Source organism: Bos indicus x Bos taurus, chromosome 21 (assembly GCF_003369695.1).
Source record: "Bos indicus x Bos taurus breed Angus x Brahman F1 hybrid chromosome 21, Bos_hybrid_MaternalHap_v2.0, whole genome shotgun sequence".
Classification (NCBI taxonomy): domain Eukaryota; kingdom Metazoa; phylum Chordata; class Mammalia; order Artiodactyla; family Bovidae; genus Bos; species Bos indicus x Bos taurus.
This window is the reverse complement of record NC_040096.1, coordinates 42697650-42715789: the sequence shown is the minus strand read 5'-3', so window position 1 is coordinate 42715789 and position 18140 is coordinate 42697650. Positions and strand designations below refer to the sequence as shown.

The following is an 18140-nucleotide window of genomic DNA, read 5'->3' as shown; positions in this document are numbered from 1 at the left end:
AGCTCAGGAAGATGCTCCACCCTAGGGTGCCCAGGGGAACCAAGATCAACTGAGGAAAAGCAAGAGCATGTCTCGCATCCTAAGGGAGCTCCACAGACAAGCCTAGGCTTTGGGGTAATTCAGCATGTAGGACGAGTCACAATATTTAAACTCCTTTCCACAAGTTACTGGCTGAGTCTGTATATTTTAAATGTCCCATGATGTAAAACTCCACTGTACTGTCACCAGGCAAGGATACCGGATTTTCTGGAACTGCCCAAATTCAGATATTCTGTCTCAGCCTCAGAATAGCTGATAAATTACAAGTTTCAGATACTATAGTGATTTTAGAAAATAATACAGGCCCTTGAAAGATAATTAATCTGCTTTTTTCAGAGTAGAATAGGAAATGACATAGTGTGCTTTTGTACACACACACACACACTCACAAACACAGAGGTCTGCTCTGTGACAGGCCAGAATGTGACATAATATTATTTTTGACAAACAGTGAAATAACAGATTTTTTAAAGTCGCTTTAGGATAATTTTGGTTTTATACATCTAAATAGTTTTCTCATCCTTGAAAGTAGTTTCATCTTCAGCTTCTTTCTCTACTCTTCACTGGGAAAAAAAAAAAAAACACCTGAACTCTTCCCTCCTGAGTAGAATCTCAAAATTCTATCTCGGAATGGTGCATGATCTTTCTAAGGCAATTTATTTTTTTTTTAAGCAGGGGTTGCAGGGTTCTGATAACTCCCAAGCTGGCAGCAAGAGGGTGAGGCCAATAGAAATACTGAAAGCATTCAGGTGATGGCAGCAGCACCCTTTGCTGGCCCGCTCTCCTCTGCCTGCTGCCACCAGCTATCCCATTTCAGGGAGCCACAACCAAGTCATGGCATCCTTGCCTGCTGATACAGCTTCCTTCCCCTGCAAAACAAAGCTGGTGCACACCCCGACACCCGCCTCTTCCACAGACAGTGAACCCCAGCAAGCATCTATCAAGGGCCTGCTCTGGATGTGCCCTGGTAACTGGCACTTGAATCCTGCCATGCTTTCCTTCTGAGATGAGATAATGAAGCTGGAGTATTGAGGACATCAGGCCTGGAGGGGGTTGCTATTCCCTTCTCCAGGCAGATTCTTTACCGACGAAGCTACCAGGGAAACCCTGGTCACAAGGTACTCAGTCAATATTCTCATTTGAGGTTACCTATAACATTTACTGAGCACTTACAATGTGCTGGGTACTACATGCAACACTTCATCTAATCTTTTCTATGACCCTAGAAGCACAAATAATTATTATTCCCAAATTATAAATGAGGAAACTAGCCCATCAAGAGAATATGCAACCTACCTGAAGCTCACACAGGAGCACATGGTGGGACAAGGAGCTGAACCTGCGATGTCTGATTCTGCAGCTGCTGCAGAGAGGTCTACACCACAGAGCCTCCCTCTGAAACCCTACTCTCAGACACAGGCATGGACTCCAGGCGGAATAGGCTTCTCCGTCCATGGGATTTTCCAGGCAAGAGGACTGGAGTGGGTTGCCATTTCCTTCTCCAGGGAAATTTCCAGCAGATGGCTCAGATGCTGAGAAGACTGGCTGGAAGAGCACTGGTATCAGCAGGGTGGAAGTGAGTCAGTGAGAACAGCAGCAAAAAGCAGAGAAGGGAAGGGAAATGAATGCTTGTTGAGGACCTGCTGGGCAACTCACAATCTTGAGAGGCATGTGTTACTAACGATCTTTCCACAGATGAGCATACTGAGGCCCAGAGGGTTAAATCACACACCAATAGTAAGCTCGGACTCTGCTGAGCTACAGATAAGCAGGTAGAAGTTTCATCCTTCTAGGGAAAGAGAGGGAGGAGATGATATCCCACAGCAAGTGGGACCCTGGACCCTGAGCAGGTGAGGTCTGGAGGCAGAGGCTGGGGAGGCAGACTGATGAGAAAGAGAGAGAAGAACCTGAAGTGTCTTGGGTAGACATGCTGTTGGAAGAGGGTTTCAGCCAGATGAGGTAAGTTAGAAAGGAAGCAGGGCCAATGAAAGCAGAGACCTCAAAGACGAGGTTATGGGGGGAACTATGGGAACAACCTCCTCTTGTGGGCTCGCTCTGCCCTCCCAGCCTTTCCTTTAAGGCAAGCTGTGCTCTGCCTCTGACTCCCCACCCCAAACACTTCTCTGCCTCCAGGTAACACTTACTTTACTCCCTCTCCTTTAATTGCCCAAACAATGAAGCTGAAACTGATTTTTATTTTATGAATTTAATAGTCAGATGCTCTCATTCAACTTTGAAATTAGTTAAACAGACAATTTTCTGTCTCTACCATTGCTCAGAAACTTCACTGAAATTTAAACCAAGCTTCTCCATGTAAGGGCATCTTATTGATATTTTCTACATTTCTTTAAAAGAAAGAAAAAGGTTTCCCATTTTTACCATAAATTATGTCCTTTGGCTGGATGTTTCTCCTACTGTGTCATCATTTTTTAAAATAAGACTTTAGGACTTCCATGGTGGTCTAGTGGTTAAGACTTTGCCTTCCAACGCAGGGGGCTATGGGTTCTATTCCTGGTTGGGGAGCTAAGATCCTACAAGCCATACTACCAAAAAACCAAAACATAAAATAGAAGTGATATTGTAATAAATTCAATAAAGATTTAAAAAATAAAATAAGACTTTGAGGATTTGTATGTTTGATCTATAGGTTTTGCTGAAAACACCGGGAAAAAAATTTTAATTAGAGGCTTTCAGCCGAAATCTCAGAAATCTTGAGAGTAAAAGCTCTGAAGCAGGCAGCTGTTCCCTGTACCTGATTAATGTGGTTTTAATGACAGGGGCTTACTTTCCTCATGTGACAAGGACTCTAGCAGCAGATGATTCTGGAGATGATGCAAGGGTTTAAGGACATCCCTATGGATGGAACTTTCTGTCCTTCTGCTAGACTAGCCTCAGTGTATAGGGATTGTATTCTCTTCAAAGAAACAAAAATCTTAAATATTTTCTAACATATGCCTCTTGAAGGGAGAATCCATTAAAATGTTTTATTATTTTAATGTCTGAACCAGCATCCTCAATAACAGAATACAACTTCAAGCCTAAATGTAAGTGAAAAAGACTTCTCAAAATCTTCACTCAACAAACATTTGTTAGTTTGTATCTTATTTGAGGTAGGCCCTGGGATGAGGATTGAGAGAGAAACAAATTATAAACTGCAATCTCCAGGAGCTTTCATTCTGGTATAGGTGACACATAAAAACAGACCATCAAAAATGTCTCCTTGAAAGAAGAGAGTGGGAACCCAAAAAGGGGGCAGAGGACTGCCTGAAGACACTGGAGAAGGCTTCGGAGAAAAGACACTCCAACTGGTCTTGAAGGATATGCAGACATTTGCCAAATGAATCAGGGAACATTTTCAGTGGCAGGAGCCATGGGCTTACTACATAGAAAAGAAGCTGGAGAGTCAGGTCAGATTACAAAAGACTTTACATGCTCAGTTGAGGCAAAGGGGTGGGGAGTGCTCTTAAGTTTGAGAATGACATGGCCAGCATCAAATTTTAGGAAGGAAAGTTGCAACCTTGTGAAGACAAGTTTGTGTGAGAAAGTGACCAGAGAGAAGGCACTTGTGGCCACTGGCAAGGTGGGATGAGGGACTAGATGAGATAGTGGCCGAGAGGAGGGAAGAAGGAGCAGATCCTGAGTTTCCGAGATAGACATGACAGGATTTGCTAAATGACTAGAGGTGGTGTGACAGGGAGGAGACATCACTGTCAAGGGCAGTTCACAGATTTTCAGGCTAGGCAGACGCTGGCTGGAAGGTGATACTATTCACAGTACTTAAAAATGAAGATCTTGACAAGAGTTGCTGAGCTCAGCTTTGAAGTAGAGTTTGAGACCCCAAGAGGAATCCAAGTTAGGATCCAACCAGAGATGCAGAGCTCGAGCCTGCAAGCAAAGTACGGGGGCAGATATCGATGGAGGTCCTCTCTGTTCACAGGTGGGGCTGACATCATGAGGGTGGGCCACAACGAAAAGGAAAAGAAGTAGGTGGTCCAAGGAGAGCAGAGATAGAAAATGAAGAACAGGACAAGACAAGGGGAGAGAAAAAGGAAATGAAATAAGAGAACGTCTTTATATTTCACCCTGTAGGAAAGGTATAGAGATGCCTCAGACCCCTGGCCCCTTCTTCGGGCAACTCTGTATAAAGTAAGAAGGCAGAATAGAAACAGATAACACACAACCTGTGCTACAGAGGACAAGCGGCAGCAGTAAAGGACGAGGCAGGAAGAATGAGAAATAAATTACCTGTACTTTGCTCCAAAGTGTTTAATGAGAATTTTTTTAAAGCCAAGCAGTCTGAAGTAATTTCATACAGGAGAAAAAAATCCTACATTCTTCCCTTGTCCTTGAAAGACTTACTCTATTAGACAAGTACTAGTTTCAGCTATTTGGAAAATTCACTTAGGTGAAACAGGGTTTTGTCAGAGTGTCAAGACAAAATAATTATTTCAATTTAAAATACTCATTTTTCCCCAATCATTTGAAATAAAAACCCCTACCCTAAAAAGAAGTAACTGGTTTGGGTCATCTTCTATGTAATACTAGAAATGAATCAAACCAGTATAAAAAAGTCACTTTAGTGTGGAGTCTAATGGACCATGCACATGAAGACAATCAATAAATGTTATTTTCCAGTGATGATTAGGCTGGTCCCTCTTCCCCAGCAGGCATCCAATCCTCAGACACTTTCCTCTCTTTCAGGCATGAGCTCCCACTGACTTCAAAGGAAGCTTTAAAAATGGATTAAAGCAAAGATCATATACTGACTTCAAAGGGAGCACTGAAAACACAGAAGATATTTCATAGGGGAAGGCACAGAGATGAAAATTTTGTTCCTCTTATTGTTTCATGCTTAATGAATACCATCAGTATCTGCTGTGCATTCAGCCAAAAGGGTTTTCTTCCCTTTGCAACATTTTCCATTTTGATGACATCATACTAGTTGTTCATTCTTAAAAAAATTCTAATGCTTGCTCTAAACATTTCAGTATTATTTATTAACAGTGAAGCTAAATGTTAATTTTCTCTCTTGATGATATGGTGGCCATGACAATACAATTTTGTCACACCATGTAAAATATTGCCATTTTAACTGCATACCATAATGTCACTATGGAAAATGATGAGAACTTATTCTTGATAGCACAATGTTCTTCTATTATACATAGCCAGATCTGATTCTCAGGTCTCTCTTCCTCTTAAATTTCAAATCATTTACTATAATAAACTTTGAACTTTTGTGTAAGTGACCACCAGACCTATTGTTTCTCTGAAGGACGATTATTAATGTACCATCACCACATTCACATAAGAAAAATTCAAAACACTTAACTCTTTGTGGCATTAAAGAGACTCTGAAAATAAAAATATATTTCAAGGAGGGCTTGTCTTCTCCATAAAAAACCTCCGACTCATTCTAAAACAATAATCATGATTAATCAGGAGCTTGTAAACAAGCATGTGAGCTAATAAAACTCCTACAGAGCCCACTAAACTCACTGGTGTCCTGATCCAGCGGCAGGACATCCAGCTAAGGAATAAACAAAACCTGCATGCAGATGTGGTTAATGTGGAGGAGGAAAGCAGTCATTTTTACCCTAATGCTCAGGCCTTTCCTAGGGATCTCCATGCTCCCGAGACTGCCTGTGTTCATGACTGCCCTGTCTCCCTCCACATGACTCCCCTGCCCTGTACATACACACATTCTCTCTCTCTCTCATAGACACACACACTTCTATAGGACAACCACACGTGGGAGTCATGAGCTGTATGATGCAGGAAAGAGAGTGGGAGGGAATCAGAGAAGGCTCTCCTCTCTCTCCATGGGGAAAAGAGAGAAGGGCATAGCTGAATGTGTTACACAGTTCAAAGGAGAGGAAGATCAGACAACCCCACATTTGATTAAGTTCCATATAAGGATTCATAAATGAAATAATGAAACTAGTGGGACTACCACCAACTGTAAGTCAGAATAAGCAAGAGAAATAATTACAACAAAATGGTAAGGAAGTTCAAAGTATAAGTATGCACTGATTTAGCTAAGAAATCCAAGTCTGGCTTTAAATGATATGACAAGACCAGATACTGCTCAAGAAAAGTGATGTTTCCAAGACCTCATGGTATATCCTGTTAAACAGTTAGAACAGAAGTGACCAAAATGTTATTTTTCTAAGTTTATTCCTCAACTGACCCCAAGAACAAACAGTTCAAATGAAAATTAAAACTGGAAACATACACTCTTCTTATTCTCAAAGAAAAGCCTGGTTTGAGTCTAAATTTACATCCACATTCTGAACCAGAAAAGTCCTTTTAAGAGAAAAGTTTCATTTCAAAAGAAAAAGCACGCATTTCCTCTGTGTTCTATTCATTTTACTTACACAGAAATAGATGAAACAGTGACTGTGCTAGCTCCCACGTAAGCCCTGGGCACTGGGCGGAAAGCAAGGCACAAATAACGATGGTCCAGGAGAGAATGTGTCCCGTGGACAGGAAGAATGAGAGGCAGATAAAGCTATGCCATGTATCTCACTTAAAATCACCTAAGGAAAAGTCAAGTCAAGGTTCACTAGGAGTGTTGCAGAATTCTAGTTATGAGGGGAGTTTACAGATTTTCTATAAGTAAAAGAGGGATGGGTCCCAAGGTCAAATAAGTTCAACTACATCTGGGAGACATTTGACAGACAAAGTTTGAGTAGGTTCTTTACTGTGGCACTTCCCAGTACCCCTTTGATGGACTAACATACATCACAAATTTCCAAGAGAATGGAGCTGGCAGCATTAACCACAGGATACTATTTTTCACAGACTATCTCATGGAACTGCTGCTGCTAAGTCGCTTCAGTCGTGTCCGACTCTGTGCGACCCCATAGATGGCAGTCCACCAGGCTCCCCCGTCCCTGGGATTCTCCAGGCAAGAACACTGGAGTGGGTTGCCATTTCCTTCTCCAATGTATGAAAGTGAAAAGTGAAAGTGAAGTCGCTCAGTCATGTCCAACCCTCAGTGACCCCATGGACTGCAGCCTTCCAGGCTCCTCCATCCATGGGATTTTCCAGGCAGGAGTACTGGAGGGGGGTGCCATTGCCTTCTCCGATCTCATGGAACTAGTGGCCCACAAAACACTTTAGGAAGCCCTGGGAAAGTATGAGCTTGTGTAGAAGACATGGAGCATTTCAAATTGACCAGTCAGTCTCAAGTAAGTGAAGAGTAATTAGAAGACAAAGTTGGAAATGTAGGTTAGGGTTCAGATCACGGAGGCCTGTGACACTCTGAGTACATTCTCCTGCAATCTCCCTCTTTCCTTGGCCGTCACAATGATAAATCTGAATAACTTTAGTTCAGAACTGGCTCTGACACTTACTAACTGCAAAACGTTCAGTAAATTACTTGACATTTCTATCCCTAAGTTCCCTTTTTCCCCTCATCTATAAAATAGGGTTGTTACAAGGATTCAAAGAGTCCCTGACTTACAAACCACTTATGAACTCCAGAACATAGTAAACACATAATAAACCTTTGTCTGTCTGTCTGTCTATCAAAGGCTTGATAGGGAAGATCTGGAAGAATGTGGGCCTGTGTAGAAGACATGGAGCATTTCAAATTGAACAGCTGAGCATTTTAAATTTCTAGCCTTTTGACTATTCCTCTCTGCCTCCCATGTTGGTTCAGCATTTCTCTCTTATTCCTTAAACACTGGCTTTCCCCAGAGTGGTCCTCTTAGCCCCTATTCTCTGCTTACTCTGAATGCTTTCCTTGAGAGATGGCCTCAACTTATTTTTTGCTCTACTTCCAAACTTCTTTCCCCCTCTCTATTGCATATCACATCATCAAACATCCAGCTGTGCAGAATAGAAAGCCTTGGATCCATCCTTCCCTTTTTATACTCCCACCGTCCTGCCTTTGTCCTCCACTGCTCCCCTCCCTACAGTCAGCTTGTCAACTGATTCACTGACTCCACTTCTGGGATGGTTCTTGAATTAACTGGTACCTTTTCATTCCTGGGGTTTCCCTGAGAGCTCAGTTGGTAAAGAATCCACCTGCAATGCAGGAGACCCCAGTTCGATTTCTGGGTTGGGAAGATCCTCTGGAGAAGAAAAAGGCAACTCATTCCAATATTCTGGCCTGGAGACTTTCACTTCACTTCTCCATTAGTACTGCAGGCTTCAATCACATTCTTAGCATCTCTCACTTCGATTTTTGAAGCAAGTTTCTAATTTGTTTCCCTATTTCAATAGGTTCTTCACATTATATTTCATAAATACAAAATTGATTATCTTATTCTCATTTAAAATCTATGACGATTATAATTTTATATTAAATGGTTTAAACAATAAATTCCAGTTAATGATACTCATGTTGAAATATTTAAAGAGTAATGTTCTGAGATCTGTGATTTGTTTTGAAAGGCAAAAAAAATAAAATGGATTGATGGATTACAAAGGGATGGATGGTTGGATAGACAGGTGATTAAACAAGTACAATAAAATGTTTATAGTAAAACACAAACTGAATGATAGTTGTACAAGTGTTCACGTAGAATTCTTTCATCTTTGCTATACGTTTTGAAACTGTTCATAATAAAATGTTGGTGGGTGGAGGATCATGCTGGCTCCCTGTCATCTAGAGGAATGTATCCAAACATCTTAGGTGGGCCCATCACAGTCTGGCTCCCAATCTTCCCCCTGATTTTACACCCTATTTTGTTGTTCTGTTGTTTAGTCCTAAGTCAATTCCGACTCTCTGCAACCCCAAGGACTGCAGCATGCCAGGCTTCCCTGTTCTTCACTATCTCCTGGAATTTGCTCAAACTCATGTCCACTGAGTTGGTGATACTATCCAATCATCTCCTCTTCTGTCACCCCTTCTTCTCCTGCCCTCAGTCTTTCCCAGCATCAGGGTCTTTTCCAGTGAGTCAGCTCTTCATATCAGCTGACCAAAGGATTGGAGTTTCAGTTTCAGCAGCAGTCCTTCCAATGAATATTTAGGGTTGCTTTCCTTTAAGACTGACTGGTTTGAAATCCTTGCTGTCCAAGAGACTCTTAAAAGTCTTCTCCAGCACCACAGTTCAAAAGCATCAGTTCTTCTGAGCTCTGCCTTCTTTACAGTTCAACTCTCATGTACAGACCCTATGCTCTAGCCAAATGAGTCAAATGCCTTAATACCTTGTAGACTCATATGGCCAAGGTTTTACCAGCCTTTCCTCTTTTTCTAGAAGATTCTTCCATTATTTCTCTATCTAGCAAATGTCTAACTGTTCTCAGCATCAGCACACCCTCTTAGATGACCTCCTGAACAAAATTAACTATTGCTATATCAATAAGTTACTGTTAGTTTTTCCTGCTTGTACTAAAAACTTTTTCTAATAATTATTTTGGCTGCACCAGATGGCAGGTGGGATCTTAGTTCCCCAGCCAGGGATCAAACCCATACTCCCTGCATTGGAAGTAAAGAGTCTTAACCATTGAACCGCTTACTAGGAGTTTCTTGATGAACTATGTCTCTCAATTCTTGTATACACAATACTCAGAATAGTGTGGACACATTCTAGGCCATTAAAACATGTCTCTGAGTTAAACTGTGCACCAGATTAAGTGTGCTATTTCTTACACAGAGTTGTAAGTTGCTATCTCTCAGCCTTTTGCCTCATTCAGAAGCAATCTCTACGTCCTCTGTTCCATATAACAGTTGTTTTCATCACCCCTCATCTTTAGCCATGGATAATTGTGATCCCAGGCTGTATAGCTGTTCTATCTTAATCCAAATGGGTTGCACACATTTCAAGTGTATTTTCTATAATTAAGGAGTAAGAGTTTTTTCTTCCTATAAAGACTTTTACATCAACATGTAAGAGAGGAGAAGGTCACTTATGACTAGCTGATGTTTGGTCTGTTTCTAAAAGTGCTAACAACAAAAATCTCTTAAGTTTTAAAATGAAATTCTGCATTATAAAGAAATAGAACCATCAGACCCTGAAACACTGAAAAGTCCCTCAGAATTTTTACCAAAGCTTGCACCTAACGTTCTTTATCTTCCCCTAAAACTTAACAGGCAACAATCAGCAATAACACTTTTCTGTATTCTCATAAGAAACAGCCTGTGAACTACACAAAATCTTGTTTGGGGCATTTCTAACTGCTCCTTCCACTTGTTCAGGAGAATTCTTGTCAACTGAACAAGTAAATGTTTGATTCCAAAAAGCTGAGTCTCGCCATTCCCTATACTTTGTCTCCAGTGTCCAAAAACCAAAAATGTGATTTTTAACAAATACATTTATTATAAAGAAGTTTTACTCCAGTTGGAAAAAAAGGGACTCTTTCCAGGTTCATTGTGATGGCATTTGATTTGGGTGATTAGTACTTTATCGGAGAAGGCAATGGCACCCCACTCCAGTACTCTTGCCTGGAAAATCCCATGGATGGAGGAGCCTGGTAGGCTGCAATCCATGGGGTCGCTAAGAGTGTGATACGACTGAGCGATTTCACTTTCATTTTTCACTTTCATGCATTGGAGGAGGAAATGGCAACCGACTACAGTGTTCTTGACTGGAGAATCCCAAGGACGAGGGAGCCTGGTGGGTTGCCGTCTATGGGGTCGCACAGAGTCAGACACGACTGAAGCGATTTAGCAGCAGCAGCAGCAGTACTTCGTACCCATTACAAACACTGTTTCTGATCCACTAAATTTGCATTGCTCCAAGGTTCACTGAATTAAAATACCTCCTCCTCTGCCTAGCAATAAATGATGTATTTCTTCACAAAAATCTTCAACAGTGACTCATAACTCCTCTACAGTCAAGAGAAACCCACAAAGGACCCAACAAAAACAAAAGAAAAATGTTAACTTAACAAACAGCTTTTACAAAATGCTCACAGTTTTGATTGCATAACAAGCCTCCCAACCTCCAGCCTGTTTGTTAGCCACTTTCTCAGCCCGGCCTCCTCAGGACCACACGCATCCTCCTGTATGGCAATTTGTTTGTTGGTCTCCTCTTTGATGAGAGGCAACAACATGGGGTGAAGGGTGCATTCTACATCCCCAGGACATAGGGTAGTGCCAGGGATAAAGTCAGAGCTCCATAAACTCTGTGTTGACAGGAGGGAAGGAGAGGCAGTGATTGTGGCTCATGGGTCTGGCTTAGGAACATCTTTTAGGTCACAGAAAACAAGATGAGCATTTACTTCTAGGCCCTAGTTAATTTTCATGTTTCTGGAGTTCTCTTGCCATAGTTTAATATATAATCTACTTCTCAAATTACTATCTAAACTAGCAAATATCTCCCCTCAAAAGAAATAAGCCAGAGTGAAGCTAAATGAGATGATTTGTTGACTCAGTTTGCACCTTCAGGAATTCACTGAAATTAAAACCAGGAGTCATCATGAGTCACCCTTCTTCCTCTTGCACAAGGAAAGGAGATGCAATCATGGAATGGAACATACAAAGAGTAAGGCAGGTCCCCCCAGTACTAAAACCTGCCCCAGTCTCCGCATGCCAGTGAACCTAGAAAATGCAAATCCCAAACAGATCTTTAACCACTTACTCGCTTGTTTACATTTTGAGAGCCTTTATAAGAGTAATATCTTTTAGCTTTAAGAGACTATCCTCCTTTCCCCCCATCATTTAATAGTAAAGTAAAAGATTTTTTTCAGGCACCTAGCACTTCATCAGCACTAACAGGGCCTCTGGTTTCCTCCTCAATCAATCAGTAAGTTATTTATGGCTAAGTCTCAGAACTGTGCAATTAGAGACACTGGAAAAGTCTACTAATGGTCATTCATCATGAACAGCAGTTCTAGTCCATAGGGAATCAAACTCAGTTATTATTTGGGTTCACTTCTGATAATTAAGCATTTAAATAGCATTCTGCACATCTAGCATGTTCAGCAACAATGTTGATAAATATTCTTCCTAAGAACCTAGAACATCACCCCCAGATCAATAGTATTGTCTTTATAAGTCACAAAGTTAGGGTGGTCAGGGACCAAGAAAGTCCCCTCATTCTGCATGAAAGAGATGCTTCTCCTCTGAGGGTAAGAACCAAGCTGCTTCTCTAACAGCAGTTTCTGGTTTGTGCTGATTTGTCCACAGTTCTTCAGTCTTTTACTAGGTCCTCTCCTGATGGTTAACGGTATTTCAGAACTTCTGACCCTGTCCTGAAAATGCCATACATCACATACTCTGTGGCCAAAGTGGAACAAAACAGTCTGGCTCAGAAATAATGGTCATATAATGGCCTGATGTTACGCTGCTCTAGGGAGTTATGATTTAAAGGGAACTTACACAGTTAAAGAAAAAGACTGAAAACAACTAAGAGAACTGCTGTTTCTATTTGGAACAAGTCAACCACTCAAAGGATAAACTCAGCACTTAAAATGGATTGTTCTCCTGGGAAAGAATTTAACCTTATACGTGTATCGTACATGTGGTGGTTAATTTTATGTGTCAAGTTGACTGGCTAAGAAATGCTCAGATAACTAGTAAAACATTCTTGCCAGGTATATCTGTAAGAGTGTGTCTGGCAGATATTAGCATTTGAATCAGTAGACCGAGTAAAAAAGATTGTCCTTACTAGTATCGGTGGCACCATGCAGTCTGTTGAGGGACTGAATAGAACAGAAAGGTAGAGGGAAGACGAATTTGCTCTTTCTGCTTGAGCTGGGACATTCATCTTTTCCCGCTCTCGGACATCAGCATTCCTGTTTCTAGGACACTGGGACAGAAACTGCCACTTACACCACTGACTCCCCAATTCTCAAGCCATGGGATCTGGACTGAGTCACACCACCAGCTTTGCTAATTCTCTTGCTTGTAGACATACCAGATCATGGGACTTGTCAGTTTCTGTAACTGTGTGAGCCAATTCCTATAAGAAATATCCACATATATATGGACACACACACACACACACATATATATATATACACATGTGTGTGTGTGTGTGCGTGTGTGTGTGCGCGTGCGCGTGCATGCACTTCTTTGGAGAACCCCGATTAACTTGGTACACTGTAAGCCAACACTTGAAAGGAAGCAGCAATCTCGCGATCAAGAGGCCATTATGAACAAGTCTTATGAGGCTAGTGAAAGCAAAGTAGCTCAGTCATGTCCGACTCTTTACGACCACATTGACTGTAGCCGCCCACCAGACTCCTCCGTCCATGGAATTTTCCAGGCAAGAATTCTGGAATGGGTTGCCATTTCCTTCTCCACTTATGAGGCTAATCATCCCTTAATTATTTGTTTTTAAACATTTGTTTCACTGGATAAACAATTCAGAAAAACATAATAGATGGGTATACATACCTGTATAGGTTCCATCAAGAACTCTGACTTAGTCGGTCAAGATGTAGAGAAGGTAATAGGAAAGCAGGAAACCAGTAACAAATCCAATGAACTTGGCGAATGGTTACTGGTTTCTGAGTCCTAATCAGTCCAGAAGAAGGCTTTTGGTGCCACTCTGCATTTCTTGTCCTTTGCCTGCCTGGACAACAGGTCTCTCTCTCTAAGTGCTTCTCAAATCCATCCACTTCCTTCCACCTCACTGAACGTCTCGGTACCAGGCCTCGCTATCTTTCCCCTGGGCCCTGCAGTGGCCAATCTCTGCCTTCAGTCTTGCTTCTTTCCAGTCTTTTGCCCATATTTTAAAAGGGTGCCTATCTTTTTTACTTTTGCCTATCTTTAGAACCAGCCAAAGTTCTATTGTTCTATCACAATTGTGCATAATTACTTTCATTGTCAAAAGTACTCCCAGTGGGTGAAATCATATGCCTAACTTTAAAACAGCACAATTCTAACCACATTACTCTTCCATTTAACCCTTTCAGCGGGTTCCACCTGCTCTTAGAGTAAAATCCAAGTTCTTTGATAAGGTTTTTTTTAACTTAATTCCACTAAACTCTATGTATTACGAGGGAAGGGATTTTTCTCTTGGTCTGTTTGCATGACTCTAGAGCCCAGAAGAGTGCTCAAACATGTGTTGAATAATTAGCTTTTAAGGAACCCACAATGTGGACACTTCCTGTATCTCCTACTTCATCTCTGCCTTCTCTTCTTTATAGTCTAATCTTCAGACAGATTGTGCTACATTCAGTTGCTTCTCACCTCTAGGCCTTTGCATATGTTCTTTGTTCTGCCTGGTACATTCCGTTCCTTCCCTCTCTTGCACCTAATCTCCTGTCCAATTGCTTTATGGTCCTGCTTTAAAGTCCTTCCTTTCAGAGGCCTTTCCTAGCCTTCCAGTTAGGAAATGTCCCCCAACTACTTATGCACACACCACCCTGTACTCCTAGGCTAGTACTCATCATACTTGCTTTCTAGTTACCTATTTTTGCTTACTCTCTCCCTCTCTCCTCCTTTTCTAGTATGTTTGGTCCCTGATAGCACTTATACACATTCCCAGCACCCAGGCATCTACTACAATGTCTACCACATGGGAGGAAACTAACACATTACTGTTCAATTAGTGAAAATAAGCCAATGCGATCTTAAAGGTACAGTATAAAGATAAAATGGGATGACAGTCCTGCCTCACTCTTCGGTGGATGATGTTCAGTCCTGTGTACCATTTGTTAATAAAAACATAGCCCTGCCTGCTCAGAGGAGAGCAGTCAGGGAGGTTAACAGACTACAACACAGAAACTGAGACAGTTCAGCCTAGAAAAGAAGGGGAAGGAGGAAACAAAGAAAAGAGAACTGCCTTCATATTTCTAGAAGAAAGGAAAAGTCTATGTTTCCCTTCTAGAGTCAATGGAAGGAATTAGAGGACAACATGTTTGGGCTTTTTTACTAGTCAAAGCTACCAAAATATAAATGTGTTGTCTGTGAGGCATTCCTTAAAGGCAAATGGTGACTTGGTGTGGGAGTGAGGCTGGACTAGAGTAGAGATTAAGGTGGTTAAAGCAGGTTGGTCAGATGAGAAGGGAAGTTCCCAAGACTCTCATGCATACCTCACTGAGCTGGCTGGGAATTCATCCCTGTCTCCACTCTACACACCTGTGAAGAAAAATAGGCTTGGTCAAGCAGGATAAGAAGCAAAGTTTAAGGAGTAGGATACTAAAGGTGAGCAGTCATTGAGGAGAAAATTAAATTACTGATGGTAATCCATCCCTGTTTAAAATACAATAAAAATATACAAGAAGATAATGGATTCAGTAGTCAACTTTTAATAAATCCAAAGAAAAAGAAAAATCTGTTCACTTTAGTTCAAGATAAAGAGAAAAAAGGTCTGATCTTTTTTTCATAATTAATAATATCTAATAACACTTGTGTTCATAATCTTAGCTCCTGAGCAATTAATAATTTAAAAAACAAACAAGCAAAGAGATGGAGTTTCAGACCACTTAATTCCATGACCACAATACTTTCGACCACTTCATAGCCTTAACCCATCCTTCAAGTTACTAGTGCAAACATCCATGTCTTATCGGGCTCTGCGGTAAGACTCCAGGTGACAAACTAATGACACTGATCTCTGTTTTGAAGGACTTATTTCTGGATCTCCGATCTTAGGATGACTGGACTTGGTGGGACAGGAAATAAACTCCCAACAGCAAATCTGAAGTGGCTAAGCCTCTCTCATTCAAAAGAGCCTATCCCAGGGGAGTGGGATCGCTGCTCCCAGGAGGACTTCCAAAAGATCTACTGAATTATTCATGGTGTGGTTGCAGCAGTCCACTGCAGGGGATTTTCAAATACCCCTATGTTTAGCTACCACGCAGGCCCATTTCAAGGATCTATTCCAGAGCTCAGGGGGGTCAGGGTGGTTTGTAAAGCACTCTGGTGTGTATCCAAATTCTTTCCCCTAGCCTCCTCCGAGCTGTGCTATGATCTTGCAAAAGCCTTTCTTTCTCCTAGGGCACAAATTAGAGACTTAAACACCTGGGTTTTCACATTTCACATTTTGACTAACAGAAACAGAAACGCTTGCTGCAGTTTTGTCACCACTGCTCCCCACCCATCCCTTCCCACACACACAGCGTTTTCTAATCCAAATGTAAAGGGAGCAAGAGCTCGCTCTCTAGTTAGAAAAGAAACACAGCAAGAGAGAAAACATGCAATGCCAGTTAAAGTCAACATTCTAAAAATTAAAGGGCCTAGTTCTCAGGACAGATTGTCTTGCTCTCACAATGGTTTTCTAAAGACCTTGGACCAAAGTCAGAGAGTATCTGCCAAAGATCACAGCCACCCCCCTACTCCACCCATAGTCACAACAGGCCACTGGGTGGTGTCAGAGACAGACTATCAACCCATAGTCTGACAACTCATCCAGAGAGGACTCTGACCCCAGAAGGGGCTGCCCCACAAAGAATTAACTCCTGAGGATCCCTGGCATCTGGAGAAAGATTGGTTAGCAAATAAAATAATGAAGTCTGGCAATCAAGCATCAGGCCACTGCAAATGGGCAGGAGCAGGATGGGAGCGATGGTATAAAGGCTGAGCAGAGGTGGGGGCAACCAAGGAAGGGTAGGATGCCAGGGGGAGGCAAGGACCAATGGACTGTTGTTTGATGAGTGTGGTTTTGCTCATGTCTGTCTATTTTAATGGGAGAGACCTTGGAGGGTACTTATAGCCTAAGGGAAAGAGTCAACAAAGAGAAAAGTTTGAAGATACAGGAGATAGACTGGGGAGGATTTGTGAGCAAGTGCCCTAGGGAGGGGGAGGGGGAGAATAACTGCAGACAGGGCAGGGACACATCTCCCCCGAGGAAAGGGAAAGCAGTGAGTGCAAATGATGGTCAGCAAGGCTGGGTGTGGGAACTGAGAAGTTCTCATCCTATGATCAACCATTTCTTGGTGAAGTTGGGGGCAGGAGACGAAAGTCTGTAGTGATTCTGAGAAGACAGAGGAAAGGCTGACCGGGAGGATTACCAGATGGTCCAGAGGCCCTTCTGACCACCAGCCTGTCCCAAGAATAGCTCCCATGGGAGATCACAGAGGAGAGTGGAGTCCCAGAGGGCCAGGGCAGCTGAAGGAAGCTATTCAGAGGAGGAGGGAAAGGTCTGGAATCAGTAGTCATGAGGGTTAACTGACCACACAAGGTACACATTATCTAGTGTGTTTCAAAAGAAGGCTTAATGGGTCCTGGGGTCATCAGTAAGTCCTAGTGAGACAAGAGACCCTCTTGATGGCAATGTCTGTGTGAGAGCTTCACAAAAGGGACAGACTAGGTCCCAGGACCAAAGAGCAGTGTGGAAATGAGCTGCAGAAGACTCCCACCAAGAGAATCTCTCTCCCTACTGTTCTGTGACCCCATCATTAGAGAAGCAGCTGTCCTGTGCTGAGATGACTCATTTGCACAGGTACTACCACCCTGCAGCTTCTGCAATAAAGGCGGAAATCAGAGCAGCTGACAACGGTCAGGGAATGGAAATGTAGTATTGCGTCTGTGGTCTACAGTACAGCTGTGTGCCAGATGGGCAGTGGTCAGGCCTGTTGACTCAGGGAAAGCCTAGCTTGGCTCCTGTGATAACATGAGTGCAAGGCTTGGACTCTGTGTCTACATCTGTGAAGTATGGAGTTTGTCCTAGAATCTAGAGGATTTCTAAGCCATTTCCTGGTTCTATTATTCTTTATAACTCTATCATCAATTCTATTTATTCCAGAGTCCGAGCATCTCTGGCAACCTAAATCTACCACCTAGCAACAAATAAAAGGGAAACAATCTGGGAGACCAATGTGGCTGTCATAATTTGTTATTTGTGTCACTGATTATCATCTAGAAAAGTAGTTTTCTCAACTGGGACCTCTGAAATATAAATTGAAGGAAATGATTCAAAAAGCCCCCTTTTCACTTATTATTTGAAGTAAAAATCTTCTTTATTTTTCCTTGAAATTTCTACACTTCACTGAGAGGTGAGAGTGAAACAGGAAAGGGGAACTATTGGAATGGGGGGAGGGGTCATAGTCCAAATGACTAAAAGGTTGAAAACAGCACTAGTGTGAAAGATCAAAAGAAATCAGGGCCATTCACCCTAGCTAAAGAGATAAGTAGTTAGATACTTACTCAGATAATCCCACTCCCCACCACCATCTGCCCTTCAACAGATGGGGTACACCACTCTGCCATGCCCACCACGCAGCATCCACTGTCTACAATCCAAACAGATTTTCCA

At 42.1% G+C, this 18140-nt stretch overlaps 1 protein-coding gene across 2 annotated transcripts in view; it reads right to left on the bottom strand.

Moving 5' to 3' along the window:
* The window catches only part of AKAP6 (A-kinase anchoring protein 6), a 501487-nt gene that overhangs the window by 442285 nt on the left and 41062 nt on the right, over positions 1–18140 (bottom strand). The window contains exon 1 of one of the 2 annotated variants that reach the window (XM_027521920.1): positions 13334–13666. The exons of the other annotated variant lie outside the window; for it this stretch is intronic. The gene's annotated coding sequence lies outside the window, so the exon portion shown is untranslated. Of the gene's footprint in view, positions 1–13333; positions 13667–18140 lie in introns of those variants that run through there. 2 annotated transcript variants of the gene reach the window in all.